The 16,810-nt window shown below is 40.2% G+C and overlaps 1 long non-coding RNA gene across 2 annotated transcripts; it reads right to left on the minus strand.

Annotated features, from left to right (window-relative positions):
• LOC121912011 lies at positions 1-13,668 on the minus strand. 2 transcript variants are annotated; one of them, XR_006100004.1, is made up of 3 exons: positions 13,583-13,668; positions 12,294-13,058; positions 1-125 (listed from the first exon to the last, which is right to left on the minus strand). It is a non-coding gene; the product is annotated as an uncharacterized LOC121912011 (long non-coding RNA). The 2 variants fall into 2 exon arrangements; XR_006100003.1 differs by lacking the exon at positions 13,583-13,668 and having other exon boundaries at positions 12,294-13,522.
• Positions 13,669-16,810: the final 3,142 nt, after the last annotated feature.

The following is a 16,810-nucleotide window of genomic DNA, read 5'->3' on the forward strand; positions in this document are numbered from 1 at the left end:
TTCATTTTCATTTCCGTTTATTCTGGTTTTTTTCTCCCCTTTTTGCCATCTTCTTCATTCCTTCCATGTGTCCTTGCAGAGTTTGTCGCAGACGTGTTCTCTCCATCCAGACAGCAGAGTCATTTCTGTAAAAAGGTAGAGAAACACACACACACACACACACACATTCAAGCTGGATCATATTATCTAGAAGTATCCTCCATGATGGTTAATCAACAGACAATTGGTGTTTACAGAAATCATCCATCTTCTATGTGCCACATTCCTCATTCAAATACAGTCTGACAGTGAACGTCTCAAAGTTATATTGGTGGGCCTTCATTTTTAAAAGCCTCTTTATGTCCTGGCAGTGAGTTTATAGAAGGCCTTCACAGCACTATAAAACTGAGTGTTGTGGTGCTGTAGCGTCCTTGTCATACGCTGCAAAGCTGTCTCTTAAGAATGACATTCATGCACTATTAACAGGTTTTGCCAAACACATTCAGGAAAACAACGCAATTGCTGCCTGGATTATGTTCACTAGCAATGTTTTTTTTTCCACTCCAAGAAGTTTCACATTCTTTTACCAAGCACAGGACTTTGCCAGAGGACACCACGCTTCACATGTGTTTAGGTTTTAAAACACTTTGATTAAGGTTGGGGAGAGACAGTGGTTTTATTACATATTGAAAAAGTAAACATGTTCTGTCCTGTTCCTCAAGTCAGTATTGACTTTTTTGAATCAGTGTTTCTCTAACCTTAACAAAGTGCTTTGAGTTTCCTAAACATAACCATAAAAACATTAAGCCTGCTTTAGGTGCCACATGCAGATATTGTAGGGGAAACAAATTAAATAAGTTATCACTGAATGTTTTGCCGACATATGTGGGAGTATTAAGTGACTTTGCAGATACACTGATTAAAGATCCCCTCCAAACGTGTTTAAAGAAACATAAAAATACTTTGCTTTGTGTAATAATTTGTCTCTAATATGGTTTTTACACAAAAAAAGTCCATTAACCTCATTAAAAGCCTTAAAATTACATCTCCTTCTCCCTCATTGAAAAATCCCTAATCTATGAATATGCAAATATTGTTCATTTCAAAACACATTTCTGAGAGGAAGGGGAACTCAAAATATTTATTAAAAATGTAATTTGTGAGGCTTTACATATCCTTTAAAGCATATTTGCTGCTGCAAACAAGCAGTATATAAATGTAATTTATATGAAACAGGGTTGTGTCACAGTGTTTTATTGTGTGCAGAGAGAGAAGGTATTTCTCCTTGCTCTCCTCACTCTGTTTCTTTTGTTCAAGAGTCACATTGTGGAAAAACACATGTATACACATGTGCATTCACAGACCTACACATGTATCTCCTGCACCACCCCAGAGTAATGAAAAGTGGTGTTTAGTGGAGCAAGAGGCTGTTGTTTGCACTACAAACCACAAACCTCAAATAGATTTGCTTATTGGATACCTGATTGTATTGTTCTCAATTCCAACATCCCAGATGAGAACACTATTGAAATTTCAAAGCCAATATATATGATTGGAAACACATATACCTCGCTTACCTCACTATAATCACCTACCAATGTTTCCCAGGGGGGTATAACAGTCTATTCTCACAGTGATATTTCACTGACGTGTAATGTGCATCGGCTGGAAAGTAACACAGTTTCTTGTGTCCTTCTTCCAGCAGTGACGGTGTGTTTGTGTGTCCTTCCATTGGGGCATTGCAAGCTTGTGTATTGAAGCGGTGACAACAACCAAGCACACAGAATCCAGTTAAAGTCCTCCATGTGCCGATATAGTTAACAATGTAGAGAAAGAGAGCCAGAAAGAGGAGGAGGTGAGGAAAAAAGTGCTAAGCTTTAAGTCTGGAGACCTTTTTTATCATGATATGATTGATTAGAAGGTGAATATGGAGACATGTTGGTGAATCCCATTTATCTCAACGTCTCATCACATCCTTCCTCTCCATCTGTTATCTATTCAATATCCTTTTCACAACAATCTCATTATCACTTTCTATTTCCCTGATGTGTCATTGATCTGCCGGCGCAATGAATTGTCATAACTTTCCATAAACCGTGCTCGTTTTTCATCTGTGTGCTATCAGAGCATACCGCTTAAATGTGTTGGACAAACACTTACAATAACAAATAGTCCTGGGTTGGTTGAGGACAGCTAAATAGCCATCAGTAGGGGGAAAAGCCCATAAAATCACCGTCTGATAGATCACTGGGGTGTGCTTGGCTGAGGCAGGCGCACGGGTTTATAGGCACGGGTGGGGAGGGAAAAAAGGCGCTAAGGGAGATGGATGGAGAGCAGAGACTGGTGGGTAGATGCAGGGTATGATGGAGAGAGCAAACAGGAAAAGTGCTGATGTGCCGAGCAGACAGATGGATGGAGTCTGGCGGGCCAGAAACTGCCCCAGCCTCTACCCCCAAAATGTGTTGTCCCATTAATGTCGCCAGAGGGTTGTTTTCATGCTGCAACAAAAGTCGCTGATACTATTGTGGAGGAGGGAGTGGGCTCACATCGCTGCAGTTTTAGCTCTCTCCACTTGTGTCCACTGTGAGAGACAGGAGTAACAGGCATCTGAATTACCACTACATGATGCGATGATTTCCTCTCTCATGCTGCTCTTAAGTGTGTTCCTCTTTTTATCAGGGTGCTCTTTACAACACAGCCTGCACTTCTCTCCTGTAAAACTCATTGTCAATCTAATCACTCTGACCATCTGTAAAGTGACTGTGTGATTGGTGTGCTATGATACCACTGAGGAATGAATGAGATGAATGGGAGCTGCAGGGATTGGATTTGAACACAAAATATATTAGATAAATCTAACCACAGCAAGCTGCATGAAGACTTTTACAGTCAGAATATTTTTCCCGCAAGTATCAATTCCAGCGTCACAGATAATGCTCTGAGTGCAGTGTTTCAAATGCATTGTATCAAATCAGTCCCTGGTTTAGCTGTGTGTGTGTGTGTATGGGGTTCATTTATGCCTGTATTTGTGTGTATGTGCATGCGTGTCCTAGGGGTGTTAAATAAGTAATGCAGAGGCGCCTAATGAAAGATAATGTCTAGTTAATGATCTGTCAAAATGAAGTGTTTGCTTATTGAGGAAGGGATCATCCCAGGCTTTAATTTTCACCCTGTGACTCATACTGGAGGATATTACTTCTTTGTACGCAAAGTATGCGCACACACGCACGTGTACATATAGTACACACATACACAAACACACACAAATTAAAAAAAAAAAAATACAAAAGCATTTCAAAGCAGAGTGCGTTATGCTCAGGCTGAGCTCGGAAGCCAGTGAATGTGCCGGTTTGTTTGTGTATATACTTCAGCTGCCTGCGGATTAACAGAGGAGATGGAAACAGAACACAGCCAAACCACCCATAAATGGCCATCTAGCCAACAGCTATGGAGGTAGGATTAGCCTCTGCTTTATTCACCACACATCGTTGACAGGAAGAACTTTTACCACTAATCTTGGCAAACCCCCGTCTTTCTCAGCAGGGCCAAGCCGCCACAGAATAATGCTGAATACTCCGAGTAATGAGTGTTGATGTCACTGTGATTTAGTGTATAGAGATGTGGCTCAAACCAGAACCTAAACAATGCACAATCAGCCAAGTGTAGTGAATGAGCCTTGGAATGAAAGATGAGTTAAGGGAGCACACACACACATACACACATACATACACGCACGCACGCATGCACCCACGCACACACACACACAGCACTCTGCTTGGGTCAAACTGAGATGTGCAAATGGATAAGCACTGATGAGACAAGACACACACACACATATACGCACACTGCCTCAAGAAGGGTAAAGAATCGCAGATAAAGAGGTCAGACGTAGGTCAGAACACCATTTAATGGCAGAGAGACACAGAAAAGAGTCCTTTTTAAATACAGTACCACGTGGGAAGAGAGGCCGATAAGCACACAAGAGAGATAGGCTGAGCTTGTCTCTCCATGTGCATGTGTGTGTGTCGTGATGTGGCTGAAGATGAGTTTCCTATGTATAATAGGATATTGTATGTATATATGTACAAAAATGTATCAAATGCAGCAAAGATTTCCTGATTCTAGCTTCTCAAATGTGAAGCATTGCTGCTTTTCTGTGGTTAAAATTGTCATATAAAATTTCATATCTTTGGGTTTTGGACTGTTGGTTGGACACAGCTTTGAAGGTGTCGCACTGGGCTCTCTGAAGTGGCATTTTTAACAATTTTTCACATTTCATTGCTAAAAATCATCAACATATCAATAATTAAAAAGAATCTTTACAGGCCTAATGAAATCATACTAAACTATGAAAGACATCTACATACAGTCAAGATGAAACCACTACATGGAGGCAGGAATACAAGTCTTTACTAGTGTCTCTGTGACAGGTACAAACAAACAGGTAGATTCTTACACAAGTGCAAGGAAAGCTAATAAGATCATGAGACTAAATGAGGTAGTTAGGCTAAATAGGGTGGTCACGCAATGGGGACAGACTGAGTGCCTGATTGAGGACACAAACTGTCAAGTGAAGGACATTTGCTTGACACACTATCTTAGGATGCAGAAAACCACAGGGAACAAACACAGGAGAAAAACAAGAGGAAAACACTGGAAGAGGCAAGACATAATGCTTTGCTTTTTTGGCAAAGAGTAAAGAAATTAAGTTTTACTGTATTAGTTCTTTGAAATACGGTAAGTTAGAGAAATTAGTACCTGGACCGTTGGGCTCATAAACAGACAAAGTGTTATCCCCTTCTGTGTCCTTTCAGCAAGACAACTTTTCAACAGGATGTAGATGAACAAGGTTGAATTTTCCAACAACATCCTTACACTGACTTACTTTGAGTAATACTGTATGTCATACGGTCATAAGACAAAACTGGAGACACTGGAGGCTGTTATTGTGCTAAGCACGAGAGAATGCAGTGTACATTTTATTTCTCTCAAAATATGAGGTTATCTAAGCTCTATCTTGACTCACAGAGGCAGCCGTGCATGAAGCAGCACCTGAGACAAGAATAAACTACCAACTATAGTTACTCATTATGTCAGTTACTGAAGCACACCACTGATCTCCTAACACGGTACATATGTAGCACTGCGATAACCTTCTGCACGGTATACATACAGCGACAGTAAGCACAAGCATGCGCACTGACACACTGAGCAGTCAAAGCATGAAATCATCAGGTGTGGCCAGGCAAGTGTCTGTGTAGCATATTTACTGTGATGGATAAGACAAATGATGCAAGTCTGAGTGAGGCTTTCTGGTTATTTTAGTGTAAAAGGCCAAGATGTGTTGCAGCTGTTAACATTACCCTGAGGCTTAACCATAAACCTGTGCTAAATGAAGTCTGAACACTCAACTATAGCTCTCTCTAAGCATCACAACTTCTTTTAGGATTGAAATTAAACCACATTTTTCCTGACACCAGGACTACAGACGTCTTTTTCCTCTTGCATTAGAAATTCATTTATGTATATGCTTTCCAATTTGCATTTATCCATTATTCTTTGTAAACTACACAGCTCCAAACTTCTTTGTGGTTTATTGATTGAAAGATCAGTGTGCACCATAATCAATGTGCTTTGCCATCCATAAAGCCTCCATCTCTGTGTGTCATCCCACTTAAGACTGGCATTTACTCTGTGTGGTCGATACGATTATAAACTAGTGAAGTGTCATCACTTTAATTTATGCGAGTCGTGTCCCTAATCAACACAAGGGAATGAAAATAGATTCCCCATCTATTGTCTGAATGCAAGTAAACTTCTGCCCCAAGGCTTCCATCTGTCCTTAAATGTCGGCTGGCAGAGTGTGTGTGTGTGTTTGTGTGTGTGTTCTGCCTTATAATGACCTCGCAATAAAGAATACACATGGGATGTGTGGGATACAATTGGCAAGGTGAAGGAGACATTTTTCACATCCCACTGGCACTCATAAATCCTTCACTAGTTGAGAGGTTCCATTGTAAAGCTGACGCCAAATGAATTTTTAAACAAATATTAAATAAGTCAAGAACAATATTTTGATAATCTGACCTTTTTGTGATTGTACAAATTCCCCAAGGATTTCATTTTTTGTCAGGTATTTCCTTTTGCCATTTCTAGCCTCACACAATATCCCTCCAGTCCATCAGCATTCGACTCAACGCTCCCCTTTTACCTGTTGAGAGGGGAGCAGTGCAAGAACCAAGCTGTCTCAGCCTTCCTGCTGTTTCCTCCCAGAGGGCAGAGTTATCATCAAACAGGGATGCTTCACTGGAGCTCACCCCATCTCTGTCACCTAACCACCAGCTTAGTGCCACATGGCCACATAGATTGAAGAAGATAGTGAGGTGTGGTTCAGATATACAGGGTGGCCCTCACTACATGGTGATAAACGAAATACAAGAAGACAGGATGGGTATTATTCACTGTTTAGTGTCATAGCTTGCAGCACAGCAAAGCCATCCCAAAATGCTATGGTACAGGAGGAAAATATTAATAGACCCTTTAAAATGCAGTAAACAAACCCTTAAAAAAGTTTAACAATTATGGTGTAGCTGATTCCTGACTGTGAGTGTATAAACTAGGCAACAGATATTTTATGGACTACCAACACACACAATTGCAGTGCTCTCATTTCTGACAGCATGGTTGGTTTAGTAAGGAAGCTGTGAGACAATCAGTAGCTAATCTTTAAAGCAGACCACAGCAGATGTAACAAACATAACAGTGTACTAGAAGGCATATTTACATACAGATAAAGGACATTGACAGCAAGAATACATTCCACCGTAACAGCGGCTATCATTTTAAAGTGAGTATTTGAAATTCAATGAGATTTACTGTTGAATCACAACCAGAGGCTACGTAAACAAACAATAGTAGTAGATTTTCTCACTCTTTACATGAAATGTCAGCTTCTCAAATACATCCGTATATGTTTGAGCCCAAATCCAATCCAAAATATGTGTGTGGGCAATGTGAACAACTCATGGAAAAACATGGAACAGCCATTTGTGGACATGCACGAACAATCAGCTTGAGGAGGAAGTAGAGGTAATAATGCAAATGCGGACTTAAGCACTGGCTGAAGCCCTTGATTTTGACTTGCAGGGAGCATTTTACATACGTTCACCCCAAGTTTTGGAACTTTGATCATGTTTAACAGACATCTAACATCATAACAGTATATAAATGACAGAAAATCACAAAAAGCATGATATGTCTCCTTTAACACAACTGTAACTGCGGTGAAGTTGGCTTTGCGTGCTTCAAGAGCAAGAACTTCTTCTCATGATAAAAATGTTCATAACTTAGTGTGCAATAACCAAAACACACACGCAGGATACCACATGCAAAGACTAGAAGACTACAGGTCTTTACTGCTCTTCAGTATTCTGCCAGATACTTAATGAGTCAGAGTTTCTCCCATCATCAGCACATTCATTAAGTGGAACTGCATTAACAAAGCATTAAAGTAAATCACTGACCTGGGCCTTTCCAACACAGATGGTGACAGTTTTTACCCAGCAGACAATAACAAGATGTCACAGAGCATCAGTGGCACTGTCAATCACGAAATCACGACAAACACACACACACATAATTTGTCAGTTATTAAAGACAGCCCTCTTACCACCTGGCATGAGGGTGACCTGTCTGGCAACCTGGCACAGATGGCATGGTCAAAAGTACTTATAAACACACACTTTACTGTTTTACTCTGGTCAAAGGTAAATAAATTCTCATTTTGACTGATTTTAGACTAATGACACTGAACTTTAGAGAGTACAGGTACGCATGTGCACACACACACACACGCAAACACACAATAATGAGATTCAGACTTATTAGTCAAAGCAGCCAGGGTTTTGTGGGAACTGTGTTGCATTGAGGGGCGGTCCTTACAATCAATACACCCATGTCACTGTACTGCCTCCCATTAGCTGCAGATATTTATGTCTGATTGGGGAAGCAAAGCTGAGGCTGTTTGTTCTCATAATGCAGATGCAACATAAACAGCGCCCTTGCACAGCAATTTCCAAGCCAACAATATAGACAAAGAGAAGTGGAAACAAGGTTTCTGGAAACATGAATCAAACTCAGTACATAGTTTAGTATATATATCAACTCTGAATCATCATCCTGCGAGTATGCTATAAAAGAAAATTGAGAAAAAGAATAAATCAAGTAGAAATGAGTATTGAAAATAAGACTGAACAGTTCAAAAAGCAAGGGGACAAAGTGCCGTCATCCCACACTGTGCACAGCATGCTCCAAACAAATGAAAAGAACCAGGCTGTTTTTCAGTCAGTTTTTCAGTAATATGCACGGCCTAAGCGGAGGGAGACCGTGAGCAGACCTGTCATCATCAGCACAACCTCTGGACCTGTGGTTGTTACATGTTTTACAAATATAAGCTGTAGCCAGGCCTGGCAGGGATTTCATGAAGACCTACACTAGTTGTTTCATGGTTGAATGCCTTTGGGGGTTGAAATGAAATGAGAAAATAAATAAAATAAACAGATCAAAGAAAATCACTAACCTTAAGACCCTGATATCACCTTTCTGACAGGATACATAGAATCAAAGAGAAGCAGAGGAATAAGAAAGAGGGAGAAATAAAAGACAAGAGGGAGAGAAAGAGGGATGGCAGGGGTGAAAAAGAAAGACAGAGTGGGAGAGCGATGGAAATGCAACAGCAGTAGCGTGATTAGGGAGTAAGAAGAGGCTCAAGGCTTGCGATGACAGGTAATCACTCACACACAATATGCTTTGACAGCACAAGAAACGTGTCAGAAAAGATCCCCCACGCAAACATGCAACAGCACTCAAAGTGACACATACTGTACACACAGGCATTCCCACACACATACACACACACACATCTACACTCACACAAGACAATCATCACTGATTGTAAATCAGAAACATGGCTCTTGTATAACTTAAATATCAAGCAAGAGGAAACAGGAACTTTCCCCTCACAAATGATTTGCTACTACTCAAATGATCCTCAGGGTTTAAAGCCCCAGTTTATGTACAGTATTTGCTAGATTACGGCTCACTGTTTCTATATTTAGCAAATATTGATGAGTCAGGTTCAATCTCACCCACGTTGAAAGGTTTGAGGCGAGCCGGGCTGAGCTGCACACACGCGCAATTACAGTTAGGCAGGGCTTTCACTCTTTCTACACACAGGCACTGAACACGCATACTCATTGCGTTTGCATAGCACAGGGCCAACAAATCCTGAGTGTGCACAGTGCCCTATAGGCACAGAAGCAGATGTGCCATCCAGAAGATGAATCTACTCCACAAATAAATCAGACCTTCAGAGAGTTTTCTCCAGAGGATTAGATTTGCTAGGGCACACCTGCGCACTCACACATACAGACTTACAGTATATACAGTATAGTACTCATCTAACACACACATACACACACACACATCCTTAAATGTTCAAAGACCCGTGTAAGACAAACATGAATGTCCACATACATGCACTCACATGCACGCAGGTGCAGGCATTACATAATAGAGACTGTGCTCCTAATCCCAGGGTGGCTGAAGTTCCTCACCCTCCACCTCAGCAGAGAAACAAGGGATAAGGGGTGGAGAGGATGCAGTGGATGAAATTCTCTAATCTAGCGTGAAATCAGTCATGAAGGTGTGTAGATTAATCCTCCCACTGTGTCTGAGGGCAGAGCACAGCTACTTCCCTGCTTGCAGTGAAGCTGAAGGTCAAAGTCATACAACGTGCAGCAATGGGACAGAGCCATGATGGAAAGATAGAGCTTAAGGGAGTAGAGCTTAACCTGGAAAAGCTAAAATATTACATTCAAAGAACATTTGTTTTTGTTAGAGTACACGTCACCTTGGGACTATGTTGTTTATGAGATTAAAATTCTAAATGTGAACAGGCTTAACATCACAATTTCCCTCTAAATCTCAAAACTATTTTATGTAAGGTGGCCTAGACAATACTGCATACATATGGGTGTTATGCATACAGTAAGACACATACAGTATATGTAATATATGAAAATCTTTGTATAGTCTCTTTAAAATGCTTTAAGAGATAAATCCAACTACCAAGTCATTTGGAATATACTGTATCTGTTACATCAGACATTCTTGCCAGTCTGTGTTGCTGATTATGTGATACAGTAGATGGGAATGTGTAGGATATTGAGGTTTGGGGAAGTAAGGGTTCAATGTTACTGCATTTAATAATTTTCAATTAGACTGAGATGAGAAGGAGTGATCAAAATAATGTTTTTGTCCCAGAACACAGAATCCAGTTTACAAAAGTGATATGGATGCCCAATTCCTGAAGTGACAAAAACATGAAATTTTCACCTTTAAAATAATTTTTAAAAAAAGACTTTGTTTCCTTTTTTGCACATATCATCCAACAAAGAGGTTTGACAAAGTGCCGTCCAACAACTTCTAAAGGCAAAAGTCTGAACTGCTACACACAACCGACCAAACATTGCATAAAGTGAACATGCTTGTTGAATTTCCACATTCAGAAAGTTACAAAAATTGTCAGACACAGCCTTCCCAATTCATTTTTCTGACATCTGAAAAGTGTGAGTGGAGGTGGGTTCAAACATTATTCATCAATGCGTCACGTTTAAAGACTCCTTAAAGACTCAGTCAACTTAGCATCTTTCTCTTGTCTCTAATACTTCTACTTCTAATGAGAGACAAAGTGACTTTGCAAGTATCATTTACCAAATCAAAGTGTTCCATAATAATAAGAGGTATAAATCTATTTGTATGTAAACAATGAGTGGTAGTAGCAGTTAATCATAGCTGAGCTAATGATGCTGCAGCAGTGCTTTGGTGCTATTTATATTTAGTCCCCTGGCTGCAGTGAATGAATTGCATCATAAGTAGTCTGGCTGCTGTCTGAAAATATTTCAGTGAAAGACAGGAAAATAATGGAAAACAAAGCTATTTTAGGATATTTTCATGTGACCAGCCAGTTCAGAGGAGAAGGTGTGGCTTTCAAATGAACTTGACCGATCATTAGCTGCACCAACCATTTCTCCTACACAGCTACAACCTAATTCAGGCTGTCGCCATGGAGGTTTAATTTAAGTTCCTGCATTGTAGTAATTCATTTGCTCTCTGGAAACAATCCAAATTCTTGCAGGGCTAAAACTTTATTTCCACAGTTAATTTCTAAAAAGGGGACCTTTTCCCCCTGTACCACAATACATTAATAAGACTAAACAAATTAAACAAGACAGACACAAAATAAGAAGACATTAAAGGATGATACGGATAACGCAAAGCTACAAATACAGAAAGGCAAGACCGCCTAATTGAGTTAGTTTCATCTAAAGCCGGACAGCATTCCCTTTGGCGCTGACCCTTGGTCTGATGCTGGAAGACAGGGGAACAGATAGGGGAGAAAAGGAGAATAGGAATGAGCAAATGAAAGAGAATAGTGTTACAAGGAAGGTATCAGGAGGATAGAGAGGGAAATTAGAAAGCAAGAGCTGAAGAGAAAAGAGCACATCAGGAGTCATAAAGAGGCAGAACGTGAGGTTATGAATGAATGACAGACAAAAGGAAAGGAGTGAACACGAAAGAGGCAAGGGTGACATTTTGATATATTTCACGCAAGACAAGCTTAAATGGCAGAGAGAAAGGAAATGAGATATTTGCATTATGTCTATTCCAGACACAGGTTTGGCATCAGTTTGCACTGAATTTTTTTTTTTTTTTTTTTTTTTGCACTCAGGCTGGTCTCCTGGACATTGTGGTCAACTTAGTGAAAAATGCTCCCACACACGAAAAGTGAGAGAAATATATTTTTAGACCATAAACAGACATGCGAGACACAACACAAAACTGAGTAACAAGGGTGTATATCTGTGTGTGGATGGTCAGTATGTTTCTACCAGTATCAAGGGACTACTGTATTCTCCTGACCAATCATTTTAGCAAGTTGGCATGTGGCATTCTGCAAAAAGCTGGGTATTTTTTTGAAAGAGAGACAACAAAGGGGGAGCAGAAATTCCAACAGGCATCAGAGATAAAGTTTTTGATCATTTGTGCTTTACGTCAGTGTTGTATAGTGTGTTTTAGTCTTCAGTATTTTAAGTCCACAACTACGGAATTAATTTCCTTTAAGCTCCGCTAATCAGTTTTATCACAATGAATCGATAGACTATAAAAGATGGGTCAGTCACAGAGAGATATTTTTCTCAGGAGTTTGACACGGCTCAAGATGGAGCTAAAAGGCAAGAGAATATTGAACTTACATTTGTCACTTGGCCAGAAGCAAAACTTCAAATGAATGTTAATGTTGCTCTGTGTCTGCTGGATGTTTAAGTTTGCTAACATGTTAGCAAAAACAACTTTATAAGACAGAAATGCTTAAAGCAGCATTCAACTGATAGTGTTATACTGCTGCTGACTGTTATTTATCTGGAACATGTGGACAACAGGTTCTAACTCTCCGGCCTCCCTACAGGTCCATTGCCACTGGGGGCTGTGCAGGGATTGGTCCTTGCAAAATGCCTGTCCGATCAATTAGGGTATGCACAGGTGTAAACAATCCAATCAATTAAGCATGAGCTACGAACACAGGGTGCAGTGAAAAATCACAAACTGAAAATACAAGCAGGGAAAAATGAGGCTGTAATTTGTATTTCTGAGCTTGTGATCTTTTAACAACATTCTGAGACCCTCCACCTTTACAAAGATCCACAAACTCCTCATCAGTCTCTGTCTTCTTTATTCCACTGAGCCACAGCCACCCTGAGTTTGAAGTCCACCATCCTTTCACCATCAACAGTTCTCCTCTCCCTCCCTCTCATCCCCCTTTCCCCTCCCCTGGGAAGCCCGTAGAATGGAGGCATCCCCCTCCTCTTGATAAACGAGCTGTAGGGAAGGGAAGCTACATGTTCTGCAGAGGAGAGGCGACTATTATATATGGAGAGAATGGGGTCGTGGATGAGGAAGAGTGGAAAGAGGGAACAAATAGCAGCTGCTTTCACAGATGAAAGTGGTGGCTGGTCACTGGCCTGTGAAATACAGAGAGGAATAACTGTGGGTTGTTGAGACTGGAGCTCTGCCAGTGCAGATTTCTGCGGATAAAGAGAATCCTCTTGTCACATACTAGCTTTTAGGAGGTTGTCTGTTTGTTAAACTTTCTTTGTTAAGTGGCGAAATGTGTGAGCAGAAAAGTGCTCTCGGGGCAAGTATCAATATTGTCTAGCAAGGGGTTATTTGTGACATTTTCCACATTTTGTGCTCACTGTTTTGCCCACGTTGATGTGCATGTTTGTGTCTTTGAACTACAGCAAAGATGGCAAAAAACCCAATGTGTTTCACCAAGAAATTGTTAGTATTCTGCTATGTAGTAGTCACAGACTGAGCAAATAAATAAAACTCATTAAATATTAAATACTTGAACATTACTTAATCTTTTTGTGCACCCTTGAGTAAAGTGGTGCATCATGCACACATGAATCCAAATACAAGTAAATGTCAGCAGCAAACATTCAGTCAACAACTGCACATCCATTTGAGTTGTAAGAACAAATACCTGCCGTTCCTCTCAGCTGTAATGGTAATCTGCATTCCAAGCCCACTAAGATGCCAATCATGGAGTCACCTGACCAGTCTGCCAGCTTCCATTGGCCTGAAGGGAAATAAGGGCTCATTTCTTCTCTCCCCTTTCAGAACTGAAATGGCATGGCAGGGGTACAGGGGACGCGTGGTAGAGCCATTTACACATGGCATTTACTCACTAAATGTGCTCACTGGCCTTTGGATAATGCACATTCGCTGACTTTCTCCGGCAGTTTTTTCCCTAGAAAAGGGAATAATTTATCAAAATTCTTTGGAACACCACAGCGGTGGAATATTTTGCGGTTTCCCTGGATATAGTTGTGAAAAGGCCACTCCGATTATTTCATTTTCACTCAGATTCCCACTCCTTCCTTCAGTGATTTCAGTCTGACCCGCTGTGCCCTGAACAAGCATGTAAAGGCTCGACTACAGGTCCGTATTGATTGTTCACACAAGGATCTCTCACAGGTTGTAGAGATGATGCAGGATTTTCTTTGCACATGTTGTCCATGTGATCTTCTGTGCGTATGTTCACATACTTCATTTGCATTACCATGTGTGTTTGGATTGACATGAATGTATGCCAATAAAGTGTCATGTTAATGAAAAAAGAATTCAGTAGTGTACATGAAAGGATGTCCCTAGTCAAAGCTCGCACTCTTGGGGCGCAAATACAGAGCCTGATCAATAATCACTACACAGCTACAAGATGAAGGCCTTAACCATTAACAATCAATTTCAATCTTCTCCCTCTAAACCATCTATAAGCCATGTATATACCATCCAATTTACAGTTTATAGTACCTCTCAGTTACTGATTTATGACCTTTGTATTGTCTGTTTTCTTTGCCTTCAGCAGGGAAAAATAGCATTGTAGGAACCAAGAGACAAGAATATGATTTGAAATTTGATGATTGAGAACTGACCGAAAAGAAAGACACAGAGGCATTGTGGATTCCCCATACCTTCAAGTGCAGGCTACAGAAAATGAGCAAATGAAAAAAAGAGTTATTCTGATGAGAATAGAGAATGAAAATGAGGAGGACGTGGGGAGAGGAAAGGACAGTGGCAGAGAAAAGTTGTGTAAAGAACAGAAAAAGGACACATAAGGAGAATGGAATAAAAGATGATTCGTCCTATCTTGTCTTCATGCAAATACAGCACAAAAACAAAGGGAGCAACAACAAACACACTTTCAGCCAATAATCTCAAGAGGAAAAAAATTGGACATGAAAGTAATCTCAGTGAAGCTTTATCTCATTGTGTTCGAGAGAGGCTTCAACAAAGGAAGCAAACCGTGGTCTCATGACTCGAAGTAAAGGATGAGTCGATGTCGCCTGTGCGACTACACAGTAATCATCTCTAATTATTGTTGCCAAAGCTCAAATCCCTGCAATCACACTGGGGCTTAGTTACACTTATCGTACTCTGTACTAATGGGATCAGCTTGATTGAAAATGAAGGGTTATCATTTAGATTTATCACACAAGGGTGAGCATGCATATATATGTATATAGACACATACACATTCCATGCAAATTTATGCCAGAGGACATACCACTTATACATTCAAGTATATAAGTATAGAACAAAAGGTTAACATGTTGTCCCGTACATATGATGAGTTGTCTTGTGCTGCTTTACATTTTGATTTCAAAAATGTTCTGTCAAATATGTTTTGGGCTGTCCGTGATTCTTCTTTCTATTTCCCTCTGTTTCCCTCCCCTTTTTTGTCTTTTTTAGGTGTACAAATACTGTACAGCCAATATGTATAGTGTACAGTACTGGTTTAATGTACCACTACTATAGTACATACACTAATACACACAGATACACACACACACACACACACACACAAAGACTTAGATTACTTGCACCATGGGAGCAATCATTAGATTACACAACCGGTGAAGTGACTCCACATGTCGTCTACCTGGGAAAGCCTCTGCTCTGTGCCATGGGCGCTACGACCATGAAGCTCTCTGAGTCACACTGTAATTGAAGCTGAGAGTCTACAGTTAACAGGGAGGTCAGTGAATCTTAGTCATGTGAGCTGCTGTGTGTGTTAAAACAAATCATTGTCCTTGAGGCTGGATCATAGCCTTCTCATATCAGTGGGAGTAGATTGTTTTATTGCTTTCATGTGAAAACTTCTTTTGTTTTTTATTTCTTTATATTTATTAGGAGCTCACATTCCCTGTCATGCACTCAGCTGGTCATGATTGTAAACCCCATTAAAGTCTATTTCAAACCAAAGCATTTTCATAAAGGTGCAATACAGGAGAGTTATACAATACAAGTTTTTTACTTCAGAACAGCTGTCATATCCTACTGCATTCTATTAGTTGATCAGGAAATGACACTGAAGAAGATCTGGATTGATTTTCTACTGCAGTGTTTACTCCAAGCCTTTATATCCCTGTCCTTAAACTCTAGTTTTATGTTATAAAACAGCTCAGCTGGCAAGGTGTTGCATCTGCAGCCGGTAATGTGTGAAAATAGAAACCTAGCTGCCACAGTAAATGTAGAGGCACAATCAATATTTCAACCTTCATGCAAAGTGAATGACTCGGAATCTTAAATAAAATACATATGGCACATTTCTAGCTTAGTTTCATCCACAGTCAGAGAAGGAGGCAACACACAAACACATAACCTGGTGTGTATATGTGCAGTAGAACAACCTCTTTTGTAGCTTTCCACTCCCTTCTTGTTTCTACTTCCTGTCCTGGGCGGTAGTGTCTCCCAAACTCCCTGTTCATCTCATAGGAATTTGTGCTAAATTTAAATGGTTATCCTGTAAAGCTGCTGCACATTCTTTAAAAAAAAAAAACATCTAGCAGAGATGTTAACCAAATATAGCGTAAAATATGCAACTCATCAGTTGAACTGACGGAGTGTGTGGCTCACTTCTCTCTAAGTACAGTTCTTATTTAACATAGCCTGACAAGACCTCCTCCCACAGCATTTACTCTGTGTTGGACTCTCCCTGGAAGCACATGAAAGTTTAAAATAGAGTGCTGTTAGTTGTGGAGAAAGAGCTAGGAACTGCTGCATCTTAGTTTTTCCAAGAGCATGAAAATTATGTAAAGCCGTATTTTTGCGTACTAAGTGCTTTCAGCCTCGGGGTCTGACATCTACATTCCATTTAAGTTTGAACAGGAAAAAACATCTAATTTTCAAAATTTTTTTTTTTTTCCTT

The sequence above is a fragment of the Thunnus maccoyii genome, chromosome 14 (genome assembly GCF_910596095.1).
Source record: "Thunnus maccoyii chromosome 14, fThuMac1.1, whole genome shotgun sequence".
Classification (NCBI taxonomy): domain Eukaryota; kingdom Metazoa; phylum Chordata; class Actinopteri; order Scombriformes; family Scombridae; genus Thunnus; species Thunnus maccoyii.